Below are 18276 nucleotides of genomic sequence, written 5' to 3'. Positions count from 1 at the left end.
TCATGCTGCAGTCTATAATAGTGCTGTTCTTCCTCTATTACTTACTTTTGTTTGTATGCCCAAGAATAGCATTTGTTGTCTTTGCCTCCTACCTTTGTACTTGAATTCATTTTCTGTTGGTTTGTGTGTTGACCTGAAAGTCTTCCTGGATAATATTTTTCTAAAATGTTTCCCTTATGAACTACATAGTACCTTTATTCTACGTGCCTGCATGTATGTGGGTGTAGTTAGACTTTAAATTTTTTAAAAAACTTTTATGCATCTATGTGATTATCTGACAATAAAATAATTGGACTGGAGATGCATTTCTTTTCAGATAGGCTCAGGCAAGCATTTAGCATCTGGAATTTACATTTTTTTCTCCTCACTTCTTTGTGAACTCAAAATTGTCATGGAACAGTTCCACTTTGAAAAAACGCATTTGTGCATTCTGTATCTGTGTCAAATGGTTCAGGAATTAACAGCATACTATACCCTAAAATAATAGCGTGGGGGTTCTGAAGGCATTGATATTAGATTTTATGTCTGGATAGCTAATGAAGTGAGGTTATCTGAAGGAGGAGATGATGCTCTGTGCTTCTATCAGAAGCACTTTTTCACGTGCATAAACTGTATGTTTTGCTGTGTATCAGTGGTAATGAAGTGTTTTCCGAAAGCAAGACTATTGAATATGTCATGCTTAGGCTCACTTAACTATTAAATGATCTGTATGTGCTTGATTATGCATCTTCTTGGAAGAGGCTCAGCCAGATTGGGAAGACCTAGCAATCTTAGATAAATTACATTTCATAGTGGAGCACTAAAAATAAATAAATAAAGGTCTGGGGGATTATTTGGAAGTAGTAGAACTAGGAGGCCTGTAGCTTCCTAGGCTGTTTAAATCACAGTACGTCATTGGTTTGGGATGCCTAACCATTTTCTTATTTCCATCTATGATAGAGATGATTTCTTAGTGTGAGTTAATGCTGTTACAAGGCAACTATTCCTAGTATAGTTTAGATTTTTCTATTCATATGCCAATAAATGTGGATTATGCTTAAGTATCTAACGTTTTCCTTTTTAGAACTAGCAGTATTTTTATTTATGCAGACTAAATCATAGCATAAAAAATGAAATGTTCTCTAGACTGACGGAACAGTTCTTGTCTCTACTTGCTTGTACAGAAGGGCAAACTATAGCCTTGAGCTTTAGTCCAAGGTTGGTTAAGGAAATTGCAGAAACAGTATTTTGACTTAATACTTTCCACTCATCAGAGAAGCCACAGAAGGGTGGTAAGGGTGAAGAAAGAGAGATGAGAGAACATGTTTATGTATTTCTATAACTCTTAATTGCATGCATAGAATTCAAAAATATGGCTCAATGGAAACTGTTCAGGCTTGCTTTGCTCTTCTGCCACATCACTCCAAGAAAAAAACTGAGTTACTTAAATGATTCAAGCTTTCAGGTTGTGCTGAGGGCTGGGACTTTTCTGACATCTCCAGTTCTTCTCTTTCTCTCTCTTTTCCCTGCCAACTACCTTTCAAACTGCTTTCACAGGTCTTTCCAAGAGGAAACAGTGAGTGTTATGTAATTCTAGGGATTAGTAATTTTGAGATACTCATACTCTTCAGGAGCAGAGTTCTTTAAAAATCTGATAGAAAGACGCTTGATAACCAATGGCAAAGTTGAAATGTCCACTGATCTCCAGGAATTTATTGCTTAACTGCTTTTTATGTGCTTGCAAGGGTTTAAAATCTGTGAAGTGCTAGGTAACTATTCTGCTGGGGTTTTTTTTCAGTATAGTAGTGATTTTTATATTTAAATTGCATTAAGCTATCTTTTGACTTACTAAAATGAATATCAGAATTTTTATGGAACTTTAGAAGTCTTGCTTCTGTAGAAGGAAACATAGAAATGTATCCTACACAAGCATCTTCCCACATTCTTCATATAAGCATGATGTTTGGAGTATTTGAGAAGTAGTTAACAATAGTATTCAGTAATTCTTTAGGGTCACCCAAGAATATTTGGTGTTGGAAGCTCAGTTTGACTGTCAAATCAGTGTGTAAATACAAACGTAGTTTAATGAATGGAAAGGAGCACAAGTCTTAAGGAGTATCTAAAACATACTGAAACTATTTATTTGACCTCGCAAGTGCTGTAGTCCTTTCTTTCATTGGAGGTCTCTAAATAGCTTAATGGTTCCTGAATTTAGACTATTGTCAACTTTCAGTTTCTTGTGGACGATGGTGTCTGTATCAGACTTTCAATTAAATACTTAAATGACAATTTAGTTCCCCAAGCCATAATTCAGGAACCACATCTTTCCCTTTTCTTTTGAGCCTGGAGCTTTTTCAGCCCACGTATGAATACCTTGTTCCTCTCTGTTTTGGAGGAACATACCAAGTTGTTGTGTGTGTGTTTTATTTATTTATTTTATTTTTTATGAAGTGGCAAAGGGGCTTTAAAAATACATACATACATATTTACATATGTAAGCATATTTACATATGCATACATATTTATCTGCAGGACAAAAGAAAGAACCTTTAAGACCAAGAGTATGTTGTCTACTTGGTTTCTTAAAGCTGTCAAACTAAATTTTACTTAATATATAGTATATGGTATAGTGGAGTCTAGAGTTCTACCCACTTTGTCACTCTCGAACATACTAAAGTTTTGTTGTGCGTTTGGGAGTAGAGAGCTCTCTGCGCTTTGGTTTCCTTTCCCCCTGCCCAGCTCCCTTCAGTGATGGGCATTCAGTTTGAATAGTATTCATAGATTCACAGACTGGTAAGGTTGGAAGGGACCTCTAGAGATCATCTCGTCCAGCCCTCAGCATAACCCATACAGGGATCGAACCTGTGACCTTGGCATTAGCAGCACCATGCTGTAACCAACTGAGCTAAACCTGCCCCCGATGGTAGGAGCGTCTTGGTTGTTGAAGTTTGAAGTTTTTCTTTTTTATTTGTTTTTTTTTTCCCTGTAGATTCTAGTAAAAGGGAAATTCTTTAGCTTAGACATTGCTATTGCGAAGTTCTTATACCTATTGCATGTGTGCTTTAATAAATGCATGTGCAAGTATTACTTGAGTTCCACAGAGCCTAACAGCTCGTTAGGTGTATGTGCCTTTGGGGGTGGCTTGTGTGTAAGCTACCAACCTGATGCAAAGCATTTCAGTTAAATGCATGTTATTTGTCTTTAATTTCTGCATGTTGCTTAAAAAAAAAAAAAACACCTTTCTTCCCTCCATCTGGGCCTGCAATGCATGACCTCTCCTTTCCTCCTCCTTCAGCAAGCCCCCAAACTGTTTCGAATGGTCTTGGTGTGCTTTTCCAGGGTCCGAAGTGAATTGTCACAAATCCAGTAATCTTTCCTTAGCAGTAGGTGCCCTTGTGGGGTGAAAGGCAAGATGCAACTGTTGCTGATCGAACTGTTCCTGGCTCTGAAGTGGGTGTGACCAAAACCTGTTGAAAGTAACTGTTTGAAATAAGGCTTAAACATAGGGGTTCTTTCCTACTCTCTGTAAAATGAAGATTATAAATAAACTTTTCATTTTATTCATCAAATTAAAAGTATTTAGAAATATAAAATTGTTGGATCTTAACCCTGTTTTTCATAGAAACCCTTACAAGCGGCTCTGCATCTCTTGTACGGGGCTGATGCAGTTTTATCCTTTTATTGCTGATATCAGTCTATCAGGGCACCTTCTGTGAAGCTGTTGGAACCAGTCAGTGTTCCACTGTCACTTCACAACAGCCTTGCACAACTGTTTTGATGTAAACAATCTATATTTAATATAAGTATATATTCTGTTTTTGTCACATTCACATCTTGTGACTGTGAGGTGCTTGTCTTCAAATACATACTTATTGTCTGTAAAGATACAGGATACTCTTTAAAAAAAGTAGTTTTAATTGCTTAATTCCTATTTTTTCAATACACGCTAGCAAAAGTTGCACAGAATACTTCAAATCTGTGCTGCGTACCGGTCTGTCTGGGAGCGCAGCAAGAGGAATCAATAACTAATCACTGGGGAGCTGCTGAGGACCAAGCAGTTGCTATTAAAGAGGAGAAGTTGGTGGGAGAACTTCAAGGGGTTGAAACATTCTTCTTTTTTTTTTTTTTTTTTTTTTTTAGTGGAAGTGTCTGCTTACCTTAGGTTTCCAAATTACTTCATGTTAATATAAAATAAAGCACCACAAGTTTTGAAAGACTCTGAGACTGTTTTAAACCAGAGTCTGATCTCCTTGAACACCTCGTTATCCGGTGTTTATACCACCATCTTATTGCAGAGGAAGGCTTAATGGCTGCCATTCTGCATTGCAAAGCGGTTTCTGTGTAGCTGCAGCTCACTTTCAGTATGCGTCTGAGTCTAGTCTGACAGTAAACCCTGTAAGTTCACGGAGGGGAGAACAAGTGTAGTAATGCTAGTTTTTGAAGTGATTCATTTTCATCAGACTAAAGCTGAGAGAATTGGATGGGTGTACACTCTAACAGATAATTAATTGTAATCTAGGCTTTTGAGAGTAAAGGTTTTAAACTGAAACGTTGGGTTCTGCACAACTGGAATGTGACATGAGCAGTGCAAATACAGCCAGTCAGCCACGTTTTGCCCATGATCTGCGTGCTGGGCATCCGCCACTAAAGTATTTGCTGTGCGTAATGATGTTCGGTAATTCGATATGCCTTGAACAATTTCATTAAGAATTTTACATTTAATTTAATTGCACAAGTTTCTTGGCTCATATGCAGTAACTATCTCAGTGTTATCAGTGCTTTATGTATATTTTGCGTGCGAGTTAAGTAATGAATAAAATATATCTATATATTTAATCTAGGAAGCAGATGTAAATAGATTTTGAAAATTGTGCACCGGTGTGTCATGGGACAGGATTGCTTTAGACTCCCATAATGATCTGGCTTACAAATAATCCTAGTCATTACCTGGCAGTAAATAGCACTACTGATTTTTCCAGCTGTGGCAGTTGAAATTCAGCTTAAACTGAAGAGAAAAAAAAACACTTGAACTTCTGTATATATTGAGTGGCTAACTCTAAACTTGTAACTCCTATTACAAGGAGGAGAGGGGAAACTAGGTAGGGGAACCATGCTGGAAGAGATGCTGTGCAAGTATGTTCTGTATCACCACAGATGCCATCGGGGGCCCCCTTCAATGCCCCGGGAGCCATTTTCTGGAAAAATGGGGAAAAAAACGTGAAGTAGCTGTATGACTCTATCTCCTTGCTCTTTTCAAAGAGAAATGACAGAAGTTTCTCGGTTATTTCCTTTTGCTTGTCTGAAAGTGTTCACCTGCTGCAGGATTCCCTTTCCTTGGGCCTGGGCTGTGCACTTCTGTGTTTTTTGCAGTTTTCTTGTTTTGGCCTTTTCATCATGACTCCTAGGACTTTCCTTCTTCGCTTAGTTGCTAGCAGCTCCACCCTGCTTACTGACCTTCCATTTTTCATTTGAGAGAGCAAAAGCTGCTTGAAGCAGACAGTGTTGTCTGGAGGTCCCAGGTGCCTTGGCCGTGCGGGTGTCTTGGTGAGCCTCGGGTTGCTCGTCGGGACTTCTTGGTTCACTATGCTTCACTTGGGGCCTGAGACTGCTAAAACTTGCTTTCTTTGCAGCGTAGCTGTGCTTTTTTGTTTAAGGCTCAAGGCTTGTGCTGTTGTGGTAGGTACTTTAAAGATGATCCTGTTGGAAGCAGATGTCCAAATTTAGCTACTTAATGGAAGGAGCTTCACAGAAGATTACAGTGACGGACAGCTATAAGATATAAAATTGAACTGGATGCCACAAGCTGTACAGGGAAAAAGTCCTGTTGACTGCTGTATTGTGAAAAGATTTAGTTAACTAAATTTGTTGTGAGCACTGTGGAGCTGGTACTGAGAGCTGTGCCTTGAAGAAGACTGTGGACATAGAATTTGGGGGACTAGTAATAGAGTTAAACAGAGTTTAAAAAGGTTGGTGACTCCAAAGCAGCTTCCAAGGAGAGGCATTGGCATAAGGGCTGTTTCACAACAGCACGAGAAGAACAGCGTTGTTAGGAGGGTGATGACCAGTGCTTGAAGTTACTAGGAATAAGGATGATCTCTGTGAATTGGGGATTCTTTGGAACTTTGTAAGGGGCAGCGGGAAATGGGTCAAGCTGGTGGAAAAGCAGTAGTTAAGGTTTGATTCCCTTGGGATGGAGTTAAAAAGAACACATTTTCTGTGCTTTGTCCTTTTATACTTAGGAGTTTGTATATTTTATATAAGAAATTACTTCACAAAAACTCTCCTTTTCGAAGGGAAGGTAACTTGGAGAAATTCCACATCCTCCGTTTGCTAGAACGGAGGTTTGACTGTTGCGTCCCTCATTATGGGTCAGAGGAGCTAGAGATGAGACGGGACTTTGGGGAGAATTTGGCAGAGAGAGGAGTATGTGAAGGTGAGTTAACCCTTTAACTCCTTTGTGCAGACCACAGTAGCTTCAGACTGACTCGGGAAGGGCCAGTGCTTAAGCTTCAGGTTACTGTTGCTTGTCTGACACGTGGAAAACTTCAGCAGTCATAGTCTGTAGTATAACATCAGCTTATTTCTTTTTAAAAGGTTCCTGCCTTGGGCTAGTTCTCTGTGGAAGTGTAGGAGAAGTTCAGATATTGCTACTATGCGTTTTTTGAAGAAGTTTTGTGTTTTTACTTACAGCATACATTCATTAGTAAGGGATCAGTAGATATGGAAAGACTCAATGTGGAACAGATACCCGGAGGTGGTTTCATTTCTTATGGACATAAAACAGTATCTTTACCCCCAGGCTTTTTACATGCGGCTTTGCACAAGCTCTCCACCCATTCACGTTGCAAACCTTCAAATACTTGCTTATTTGTGGTTCAAACTTGTCCTCGCTCATATAATGTGTATGAGCTACTGCCAGGCTGGGCTGCTCTGAAACCTGGCCTGTTTATGGTTAAGGAGCAGGCCAGATCGCCTGACTGACGAGAGCGACTTCTCGTGCAGCTCCGCCTTGGAGCGGACTAGTTTTCCCTGTTGGCTCGGGGAGGAATCGATTTCTAAGCAATGTGCTTGCCGCGCTTGCAGAGGGAGCTCGATGACTCATCAGCTAGGCAGGGTTTAGCCGGGCTGGTCACATCTGCACAGGCTGAGGCTGACGTGCCAGTCACCTGAGACGCTGCGGAGCGCAGTGCAGTTGAGCTTTTCATCTGCCTGAGAAGCAGTAAAGTGCTCGGCTGCTGTTTTTTTGGAGTCAGAAGTTTGTGCCAACCCTTTTATGTACCAGTTTAGTCACAGAGTTGAAGAATGTAATTCCCCTTTCCCTTAGGTGTGCGAGAGCTCGCGCCAGTTCTTACCCAGCGTCTGAAAAGTTGGTTTCAGAATTTGTCACTGGAAAAATATCCTTGAAAAGGTGCAGCTAGAGAGCTGATTTAAAACAAAATATCAAAAAAAAAAAAAATGGAGCTTTGATTAACTGCCATTCAGAGCCAGAAACCGAAGATGTGCTTTAAAAAGAAAAAAGCTTGTCACGGATGACTCTGTAAGCGAGCGCTGTTAGAGCGGGGAGGGCAGGAGCGCGCGCCGGGCGGCCCTGCTGCCCGCTTGCGCCGTCCCGCAGCTCCCTGGTGGTTCTTGTGCTTCTCGGCGCGAGGGTGGGGGGACGTCCTGGGCTGACTTTTCTAATAAATAAAGTGACTGTAATGTCACACAGTTACAGAAACCTTGACAAATAAAATTTATCTATCATCAAAAAGTTAACTTCAGTTGTAGAACTCTGTTTATATTGTGTTAAGCTTTCCACAAATTCATTCATTTTTTCCCCCTTCTTGTACATGCCCGTTATCAGATTACTTTTGGATTAGACAAGAACTTGTATTTAGTAGCCTTTGGATACTCAAATGTAGTATGCCTGTTTGGAATAAAATTAAATTGCGTTTTAACTTTCTAATGAATTAATTTCTGTTCTTTCAGAATACACAGCGTTTTTGGGACACACCTTTGTTGGATTTTAATACATGTCCTGCTAACAACAGCTTTCAACTATGGAATCGGTAAATATTTACCTTCCTTCTGTCCAAGTCTCTCCTTTATTACCTAACAAATGTTTGTGTCCATGTTGATGTGTGTTAATATTTTCCTGAGGTTTACTGAAAATGGAGGTTAAGCATTGAAAGTTTTCATAGAATAGCTGGAATGTACTGAACCAGGATTATTTTAGGAAATGCCTTTAGTTCTAAAACCCATTCATTTTTATATTATTTCAAATGCAGCAAATTTTTTCCCCTGACTTCAGGGAAAACAAAAGTTAACGTTCCCATAGAGGCTATTCCAGAGCTGGTTTGTTCAGCAGACTTCATAGCTTGCTAGTGCTGTTGACTGCTGAATAATGAAGTATCCTTCTACCTGTAGTATATCATGGTCCTCTTTCTTTCTCTTCACTTCTAGAATATGTTAAAAAAATCAGTCTATTAAAGAAGTGTAAGTGTAACAGTGTTTTGTGTCCCTGTGATTAGTATAACTGAGACCAGTGGCATCCAAGATTCATTCTGGGCTGGCAGACTCTAAATACGTTGATATTATGGTCTCCATGCAGTGTTAGAACTCAGCTTTTTGATATCATTAGCAGAGGTAGAAATGGCTAGATGTACAATTGTAGGTTACTAATAGTAACCTAATACTAAATACTAATAATTCCTAACAAAATTTAGAAAAAATGAGATTTTGCTTAAGTATTTTGAGAGAGCATGAGAGAAGTTGGTGCTGTCCTCTGAAAACCCTTCCCCGGTAGGGAAGAGTTGTGTTCTTGCTGTTATTCTCCAGTGCTGGCAGTTCTGTGTGGTGGAAACTGAGTAAGAGCTGTTACTCACTGTTTTCTGAGGGTTCAGCATTACGATGTGTATCCTGGCACTATTATGGAGGGGAAGGTCAGTGGTGCAGAGTTGAAGGCATCCTCTGCATGTCCAGAAACGCAGTGAAAAAGGCGCTTTAGCGGATAACCTGCAATGTGTTGCTTCTGCCATGGGGCTTTGAGTACTTGGTGAACCTCTTGGTTTATGCTGCAGTAAAATTATTTGTGATCAAGTTGTCATTATGATACTAAAGGCTTTTATTAAAGGAGAGTTACTCTATGTAGAAAAATACAGGTCAGCTGTATCAGGGGGCTTTGCAAGCTTGTATGGTTTTTTGTGCTGGGTTTTTGAGGGGGGGATCATTGTACTTTGTTTGTCCATATTAATTCCAAGGTATTCAGATGGAGACAAGAGGTTATTTCAGTTTCCTGTAGTGAATATTAATAGCAGTAGCAGCCTTTCACAGTGAAACAAAACAGACTAGGCATCAGTAACTCTCCCCTGCTGCAGCTTAGTAATTAAAGTGTATCAAGTATGAGAGCTTTTGCTGTAGTATGCAGTAACTCTTTCTTTAATGGCTGTTCTGCAGTTCCCTGAAAAACTGAGTTGAATCCCAACATCAGTTATAAAATGAATTGTTTACTACATAATATATTTCATTATTTGTTCCAAAAATTTTTCATTCTCAGTTTTAAAAGAAATGATATTCTGCATTTTTGTATGCAAACCATACATAAATTCTTTATGTAAAAAGATAATTGCAATAGCTTTCACTTAAATGAAAATCTACTGAACATTCAAACGTATTTGCGTGGTATACTTGGCCAGCAGGCAAACTGCACTTGCTTTCTAATGAATTATAAAGCATTATGGTAGACTGCATCTGTCCACGGCCTTTTGTCTGCATCACCTGCTTTTGGCCCCTTCTTCTAGATGCGTTTCTAAGAGCTCAAATTTATGAACTACATAGTGTACTAGCTGCACTACTTTGGAAAAACATGCCACATATTTCTTTCTCTATCGTTAATCCTTTTCTCATCAGATGTTTTATATTTTGTTTATTTAAAGCCATGCTATGTTAATTATGGGCCCAGCTGAAGCAGTGAATGGAGAAACATGACAGATGAAGTTGTATGATATTACAAAATTGCCATGCTGTTTAGAATTAAATAATTATTATGAAGTCCGTTTTCCTGACTTTTGAAACAAAAAAAAAAAAAAATGAAGAATAACTTTACTTTGTGTTTTTTCTGAGCCCTGAGAGTTTATAGTCAAGTGACCTTTTCCAGTAACACAAGTTTTTATCTGTTGCTGTGCAAAGACAGCCTATTGTGGTACTTAAAATGCTTGTTTGTCTACAATCTAATAGCTCCATTCCTTGGCCACTGCAGTGTGGAGACAATGGATTGAGGGAGAAGATCAGAATCCTTTAAGTGTTGCCTGAAGATTTTGCCCAAATCTTGCACGTTCTGAAATTTCCTGTAGAAGTGAATTCCTAGGCATGGAGTTGGTGAGGAGGCTGTGGTGTATATGGTCATTGCAGTTTATCGAGCAGATATTGGCAAGTGCACTGATATGCGGTATATGCCATTCTTGGAACAGACCAAAGATGGAACAAAATTAGTATCTGGCTGAAGCTTGAACACAACTCGTTCATCCTAAAAAGCTGTTTTTCTAAAGGCAGATTCTCTTAGCCGTTGCTGTCACCTCCTTATGCTGTGCATTACTAAAACCCTGGAGTGCCCTTGTTCTTGTATGCCAAACTAGCAAAGGGACGATATGCTGCCATCTCTCCCTTCTGAAAAGATTGTTTTGTATTATAAAAGACTGAGAAAGAAGTTGCCTTTGCTGTAGACTTGTGGATGAAAGTGCACTCATGTCCAAAGCTGGTTTCTGTCCCCCTCCCCACTTAAAGCAATGTGTGCTTACCAGAATGCAGTCTGCTGTGAAGGACGTGGCCTGGATTCTCCACTGAAAGCAATTCAGGAGTCTGATTTTCAGGACTAGACTTTTCTTTGCAGTAACGTACTACTATGGTTGCACATTGCTGCTGCTGCTGCTCCACCTTGGTAGCATTGCTAGTTGAAATACAGCTTGGGTGCTGGGAAGGAGCTCAAAGGGCGTCCCACTACGCAACTCGCTTCGGTTGCATCAGGCTTGCAACCTGGTGAGGTGGTTTGTTCCCATCACTTATGTGGATACTGCCTTTTGTGAAGATGTGCTGTTAACCGGGTGACCAAGGTACTCTGCATCTAAATAAGAGTATTTAGAAGCTTGAGGATTGTTTGTGGAGTGATCTGCTGACCCAGAAGCAGTTGTATTAGTAAAGCTGGAGGAACAGCAAACTGCAGTATGTTGGGGGGAGGGAGCAGATGGAAACCGTAGGCCTGTTCCACTGCAGGAAGAAAAACATTATGAAAGCCTAAGGTTTTCCTACTGTACTGGTAGATGACTCGTTTTTACAAAGTACAGGAATTGCTACAAATCATGATACCTTAAATGCTTTACAAGAGACTTGTCTTAGCTTCCCATGGCAGTCATGATAGAGGTCCTGTCTAAATGGGTAGAAAAGGGGGATTCTAATGGGTTGTTCAAGTTGCTGGCTTCCTATAGCTTGAACATATGTAATTCCACATCACTCACAGCATGGTGAGTAGAACAGATATTTTCTTGCTAAACTTTCCTAAACAGATTGTTTGAAACAAGTTAGGTTCATTGTGCTCTATTCTTTTTATATACAGAAAAAGTACTGCATTACATGGAGTTAATTCTCCAGAGTCGCTGATTTGAGTGGTTTGTAGTGCAGAGCTCTAGTGCATGAGCTGACAGCTGGTATAATTCTCACTTTCCTAACATCCTCATTAGAGAAGCAGAGGGGTCAAGGCTTTCTCGGCGCGGCAGAGAGATTGAAATGGCTTTTGATGGTGGTTTTGGCACTGGTATTTTACTGAGTTCATAATGAATATGTAGGTGTAAGATTAAAAGAATGAATAAGGTAGTGCTGCTAAACAGAATTGCTTTTCAGAGCTAGAGTCTTGCCTTGTTCTGACCTCCTGAGACGGATGCAATTGTAGCGCTGAGGCCTGTAGTGAAAAAGCAATTACAGTACATGTTTCCAGAACTGAATTGTCTTTGGAAAGTCAGAGGCAATAATAATGGTAGTATTGTTTAGATGAAATATGACTTTATTTAACATCTTATTTAATATCTCTTCTGTTAATTCTTTAAACTTGATCATATACAATTTTCAATATTTACTGCTTTGGGGGATATAAGACTTAGTATTTTACAAAGAAAATGTCTTTTCATAGAAGCCTTTTGAGTTTCAGATTTGTTTCCACTTGTTTTAGTTCTTGTTCCTCTTGAGTTAGAAAGATGAGAAGATGACGTATCAGGAGTGTAGTGTAATTTTTCTCTGAGTTCAGTCAGCTGAAGCAAACAGGGAGGCTTTTTATGTGGTGCTGGAGTATAATGTGAAAGTATTTGCTTTCAGCTCTGAGGGAAGGCTAATGTGCTCTGAAGGAGGGCTAGTGATGAGAGGGGACACCGTGTGCAAGTGTAATTAGTAGTCTAATACTAAAGTGGAGCTGCTTGGCTTTTGGGTTTGATTTAACTTCTGTGTTCCTCACTCATGCTGCTTCTAAAATGATGGATTTTTTTTCCACCCTCCCCTCTTACAAATATCCAGATTTTGGAGATGCCTTACAGCAACTGCATAACTTGTTTAGCTGCAGGTTTGGCTCAAACAAAGCAGAGCTTGGGTTCAGTGGTGTGTGTGGCTAAGCCCCTAAAAGCCTGCAGTCCAGTTTGGTGGAGAGCAGCATTTCTTACAGAGTGCCCTGCACTGGCACGGTGCTTTTACTTTTACGATGTCTTATCTGCGTGAATTTGAGGTAGAGATTAACAAGCATCATATGATGCTTTTTTCCATGCCATTTCGTGTTCTGTGATGGACAGTATTGAAATTGCACGGTCTAAGTTTAATTTTTAAAGCTGTTTACTTCACTTATAAATAGAGGTGGCCTTACTGTGAGCCTGGATTTCTGTCACGGGTAAAAGGGGCATAAGCTTTTGGACACAACACTGCTGAGACCTACAGAAAAGAGCTTTAAAATTTCCCTGCCTGCAATGAAAAAAGATAGATTTTCAGATGTACTCTCAGCAGAAGCGCTTTTTTGAGTGTTTGAATTGCTGCTTTTACAGTTCCCTGTATTTTATCAGAATTTGTTAAATTGTGACTGTTGTTCACATGCCATTTTTGGCAGATGCCACCTACGTGCCCTCAATTTGAACATACCTTTTAAGAGAAGTGTATGTAGGGGAGCTCCTTTCCTGCGTGTCAGATGTTAGAGACTGAGATGTTAGAGATTTTCACTAACCTTTCTGTTGCCAGTATGTTAACAGGCACTATGCACAATGCAGCATTTTTAATGAGCAGGTTTGAGCTAAGCAGAAACTTCTTTGGAAATTGTGTTGCTTGACTTGCCTCTTCGTGTATAGTCCAGATCTGCATATTCACCGTGACACAGAAGGAAACTCTCAGCCAGAACAGTTCATAACCATATACAACGCTTTTCCTCCTTCCTCTCATGGTCTTGTTTAGAACTAGACAAAGCCATTGCATCAGCTGCCTAAAAGAAAGAAAACTTTTTTTCTTTCCAGGCTACTTGGGTTTTGAATCATCTTTTTTTTCCTAAGGAGCTGCATTCTGATCTCAAAAATCTCCTTAAAATTATACTTCTGACTTCAGAATTTTGTAGCTTTGTATCAGGTTATATATTCCATGCATCTCAATCACTATTGTGTTTGATAGCAAGTTCAGTAAAGCAAGGTAGTAAAATAGATGAGGTACAGAACCTTTATTTCCAAATTTTCAATAACTGGTACAATCTGTTATTTCACTGGGGGAATGAAAAAAATATATGTATAATATATATGTATATAATGCCAGAGTGGCATATATGCCACATATATCCACATGGATACAGTACTTCAGGGAAAATCTGTAGGTTATATGGAGTGTGAGTGGCTAATTACAGCTTTCATTGATATGCCACTGGTTATACTTCTTGGGTGTAACCTTTTCTGAAAGTAAAAGTGCTTAGAGCCACTAACCTAGTCATTGAAAAAATGAAATGCAATAGTTGGAGTAATCTTTTCATTTATTTGTTAAATTTTGTGTGACAGCAAGGCGATACCTTAAAAGAAAATAAAGTTATGGTCTCTGCCCTGAGGAAATGACACTCTAGACATGAGATGACAGACTTTGGAGTGGGGTAGTAGGATTACACAAAATATGGCTGAAGTTGCTTGTTTTCAGAAGATATCCATCATGCTATGATTAAGTGCAGATGATGCATTTGGCAGCGAGAGGTATACAATCTGTTCCTACCCTAAGGAGCTTACAGACCAAAGGCCTACTGATAAGACTAGACACACTTACTTCTTGAATGAATAATGGTTTAGGGTGTTCTTGTTTCCCCCCCTCCCCCTTTTTTTTTTCTCTTTTAAATAATTGTGCAGGTAATTGTGAGCCTGGTAGTTTTGACATTCAAATCCATTAGTTCTTTGAGGGGAGGGGGGTTTCTTTGCATGGGGGGGAATGCGTTCCTGTTGCAGGAATACCGCAGGAGGTGCATCAGTTCCTTTGGCACTTCCAGCATAACTACCGGCGGGGTAGTTACCGTTGAAAAGCCTATTAGCTGACTCAAACCTACCAAGAGCTGCTGTGGTATGTTGATAATTAAAACTTAAGTTGGTATTTATTGCTGGGTAGTGCAAAAAGGCAGCAAACCAGAAGTGCGAATTCTATGGAAACCGTGCATGGAAGATGCTTCAGCTAAACTGCCCAAGTGCCTAACACTATAGTAGGCAGCTGGAGGCTGCTACTTTAATAAAAGGAGGAGGAATAAATACACGTTTTCCCCTTTTATTTATTAAATGTTATTTTCTTATTGTAATGAGCAAATGCAAAATTGTTGTATATGCTTTACTGATATTTGCCGGGGAGTTCTGATAAAAGAAAAGAAATGCTTCGGAAAAATACAGCTTAAATGTTGAGTGTGGAGATGGAGACTAGACTTTACCGTTACTTCTGTTCTTCAGTTGAAATTGTGACAGAGCTTCAATTTTCAGATCAACTTTTGGACAACATGGGCTGAGAAAAGCTCAGTTTAATTCATTGCTAGTTTAATTAGAAGCTTGACAACTCACATTCTGCCAGTTCTTGCAACTCTGCGTGTTACCCTGTTTTATAGTAGCTCGCAGGACTTCTGTGGCTGAATGGCATCAAAGATAACTTCATTGGAATCATATCTAACAAGTTAATGTTTTAATTACTAATTTGATTCTGGGTTAAGACTAGATGAGCTAATTGTTTCAACTTGCTAGCGATGTAAAGAAGCTGGGCAAAAGGATTTCTTTGGTGTTTTGCAGAAACTTGCATCTTGCTGTGGACATGCAGCAAGGGGACACTGGCTGCTGTGCGTGTTCAGTGGCATACATTTCTTGAAGTTTTCTCTCTCGCTTTCTGCACAGTGAGTTAGAGGCTCTTGCTTATTTTTGCGTACTTCCTGGGCGTTTTGGGGAAGTGGCATGCCTGCTTTTCCATCCTTACTTAACAAGCAGCTTTGGGTGAGCAAATGCTGAAAGCTTTCCTTTAAATCCAAGCTGCTTAGTCCTCACTGCCCGTCTTCACCGCCAGCCAGGTTCGTTTAGGGTGTGGGCAGATGGCGGCAGGCAGCCGCGTGGGAACCTCTTAAGTTACTGCCCTTAGCTCAGGGCAGTAACAAAATGCAAAAGTGAAGTAAAACAGGTTTCTAAAGCATTGTGGAACTGACTGAAAGTGTACTACTTCCCTGTGAGAAAGGCAGTCTTGACTGTAATGGTTTTAACTCTTGAATTTGCAACAGACTAAGAAGCTCACTTTTGGGGGTGGTAGATTGTTAAGTTGTCAATACTGTTGCCTGTAACCATCTGTTCATACGACTAAGTAGCTGCAAAAATTAGTAAAATATATATAATATATATATTTTTCAGGTGTTTGGGTGTAAATCTTCTCCCTTGTTATTTTTATGGGCACCATCGTTGTAAAAAAAATATCTCCAGAGTTCTAGAAAGGGAAAACTAAATTCTTTCTTTAGTCTTTCATTTACTTAATTCCAAATAAATTTAAATCTAGTAACTTAAATTCAAATAGTCACCAATACCTTTACACAACAGTGATTCCTGACTAAGGCAATGTGTAGGTCTCCTTATCAAACAAGAGCTCCTGTGCGACTGTTAACCGCTCCGAGGAATGAAAGGATGGGAATTGTGCATGTGCGCAGTTTATTTTAAGAAATCATCACTGTAAGTGAATGGTATTTTCTTTTTCAAGTAAAACTTGTGATGGATTTTTTTTATATATATATATATTTTTTTTTTTTTGGTGGAAGCGAATTAATCCAGGTTGGCTGGCCTTTGTAATTCTGATGCTAAGTAGCTGCTTGGTGGGAATATGGTGGTGGGGAGGGGTGGTCTCAAGGCGACCCTGGCTGCTGTCCTGCAGGCGCCACCGTGACGTTGAAGGACCTCAGAGCAGCCAGACCTGTGCATGCAGCATCCCAAGCTGCTTGGCCTCAGGGTTTCAATTCTAGATACAAATGGCAATCAAAAAACTGATGCCACAGTGTCTTGGGACACGAGGTCCCTGTGCCTGGGGTTCTCTGCAGTGCCTTCCTGGGCATTTATAGATCTGGGAGGGAGGAGGGGGACTGGCACTCTTTTTAATCCAGAAAGACTTGGCAGCCCGAGGGCAGGTGCTCTGCAGAGTCTTTACTCCTTGCCTTTCTGCATCACTGCAGTTTAGTTTTCCCCCAAATGTTTATTTTGGTGCTTATCTAAAGTAAGGGTATGCATCCAAGGGGTCTGACAAGGTGGTGTCCAGTTTTTCCAGCTCTGGACCGCCTGCACACTCACCAGTGATGCAAAAAGTCAGGTTTTATCTGATCCAGTGAGACACATGTTGGGTTTTGATGGAGTTTTGGTGAGATGCGCCTGGGCTCTTATCTTACAATAACCCACAATACTGTGAAAATACAGTATTGTCTTACCTGAATATGCAAGCAGCAGTGACCTGACCAGCTCTGTTCTTGTGGCAGATGCATGCTACTGCCTTTTTCATGTGTAAAGTTAAAAAATAATAATAATAATAATAATTGGAAATACCTGGGTGTTGTGCTTGGCTTGAGGAGGCCTGGGGGACTTGGAAGCAGTGGCAAGGTAGGAGCAGATCCTGTGCCTTGCAGTCGCGAGCGGCTTGTGTGCGGCCGAGAGCCGCCCTGATGCCGCGGGAGGAGGCAGCTTCTTCCCCTGTTCGCAAACGAACGGGGAAGTGTGTGGATGACTGTCGGGATGCGATTAACGGCTCGAAGGGTTTGCAGGATAGGAGTGGTCTGGTTACGGCTCTTCTAAGAATCCGCGAGAAATGCCTGGAACAGAGCATCTGTTGTTCTTTAGTGGCTTTAAGTACAATAAAGAAGGAACTAGTGTTGCAGTGCAAATTTCTGGTGTACATTTAGAAAGTTCTAAAGCTTCCAGCATTGCAGACTTCAGAGCTTTCCAGGGAAGTCGTTGGACACATGGCGCGTCTTGCAGGGCGTCTTGCACTTAGTGGAGCAGGGCTCTATGGGTTGCGTGTTTGCTTGCCTTTTTTTTTTTTTTTTTTTTTTTGAAATTTTTCTTTTTGAGTACATTATCTGTGAATTTTCTTGAGTTTAGAGTATAATGTTTAACCTTAATTCTGAATTTCCTGGAAGGCTTGACACTTCATTTACGCCTAACTTTGCCAAAAGATAGGATGGAAATGTGAGGACTGTGTGTTTGCGCGCGCCCGCGCAGCTCTAACTTCACCCAGCTGGCAGTTTTCATTCAGGGCATCTGAGCTCGACCAGTCAGCCGGCCGCTGAGAACAAATTAACTTGGGGGGAGAGTCTGAGAAACTGCGAAGATGAGAGGAGCCGATCAGTCTGATGGATGTGTTTAGGTACGGCAGGATGAGTTCTGTGATTTCAGTGATTTTTATCTTCTCGTATAATTTTTAATCTGTGAGGCTGTCACTATCATGGCTGGAAGGTCAGGGTAGATTAGAATAGCTCTGGTTTTTCTCTATTAGACCTAGACTTATTGCTGGAGTCTTATAAGAAATACACTTCCTTTTTATGTTGTACAGTCAGAAGAAAATTATTTTGTTGTCTTCACTAGTTTTTACCTCATTCTTGTAGTCTTGCCAATATCCTGTATTTGTTTTTTGCAGGAAGCCTTTCAACATTTTCTTAATTGGAATTAAGTGTTGTAATAGAAGTGCACATTTTTGTTGGAGATAATGTGGGAAATATTCACAGAAATTTATTTTAGGTCAATGAAAAGCACTTAGTGGATGGACTAGCTTTGGAACTTTAACTTTTGAGAT

The 18276-nt window shown here is 40.1% G+C and overlaps 1 protein-coding gene across 4 annotated transcripts in view; it reads left to right on the top strand.

Annotated features, from left to right (window-relative positions):
- ANKRD11 (ankyrin repeat domain containing 11) overlaps positions 1-18276 on the top strand; it is a 163045-nt gene that overhangs the window by 19584 nt on the left and 125185 nt on the right. For 3 of the 4 annotated variants that reach the window (XM_062586532.1, XM_062586533.1, XM_062586534.1), the window contains one exon: positions 7948-8027. The exons of the other annotated variant lie outside the window; for it this stretch is intronic. The gene's annotated coding sequence lies outside the window, so the exon portion shown is untranslated. The remainder of the gene's footprint in view (positions 1-7947; positions 8028-18276) is intronic. 4 annotated transcript variants of the gene reach the window in all.

Source organism: Rhea pennata, chromosome 13 (assembly GCF_028389875.1).
Source record: "Rhea pennata isolate bPtePen1 chromosome 13, bPtePen1.pri, whole genome shotgun sequence".
Classification (NCBI taxonomy): domain Eukaryota; kingdom Metazoa; phylum Chordata; class Aves; order Rheiformes; family Rheidae; genus Rhea; species Rhea pennata.
Note: the sequence above shows the minus strand (reverse complement) of the source record. Positions and strands in the feature narration are given on the sequence as shown.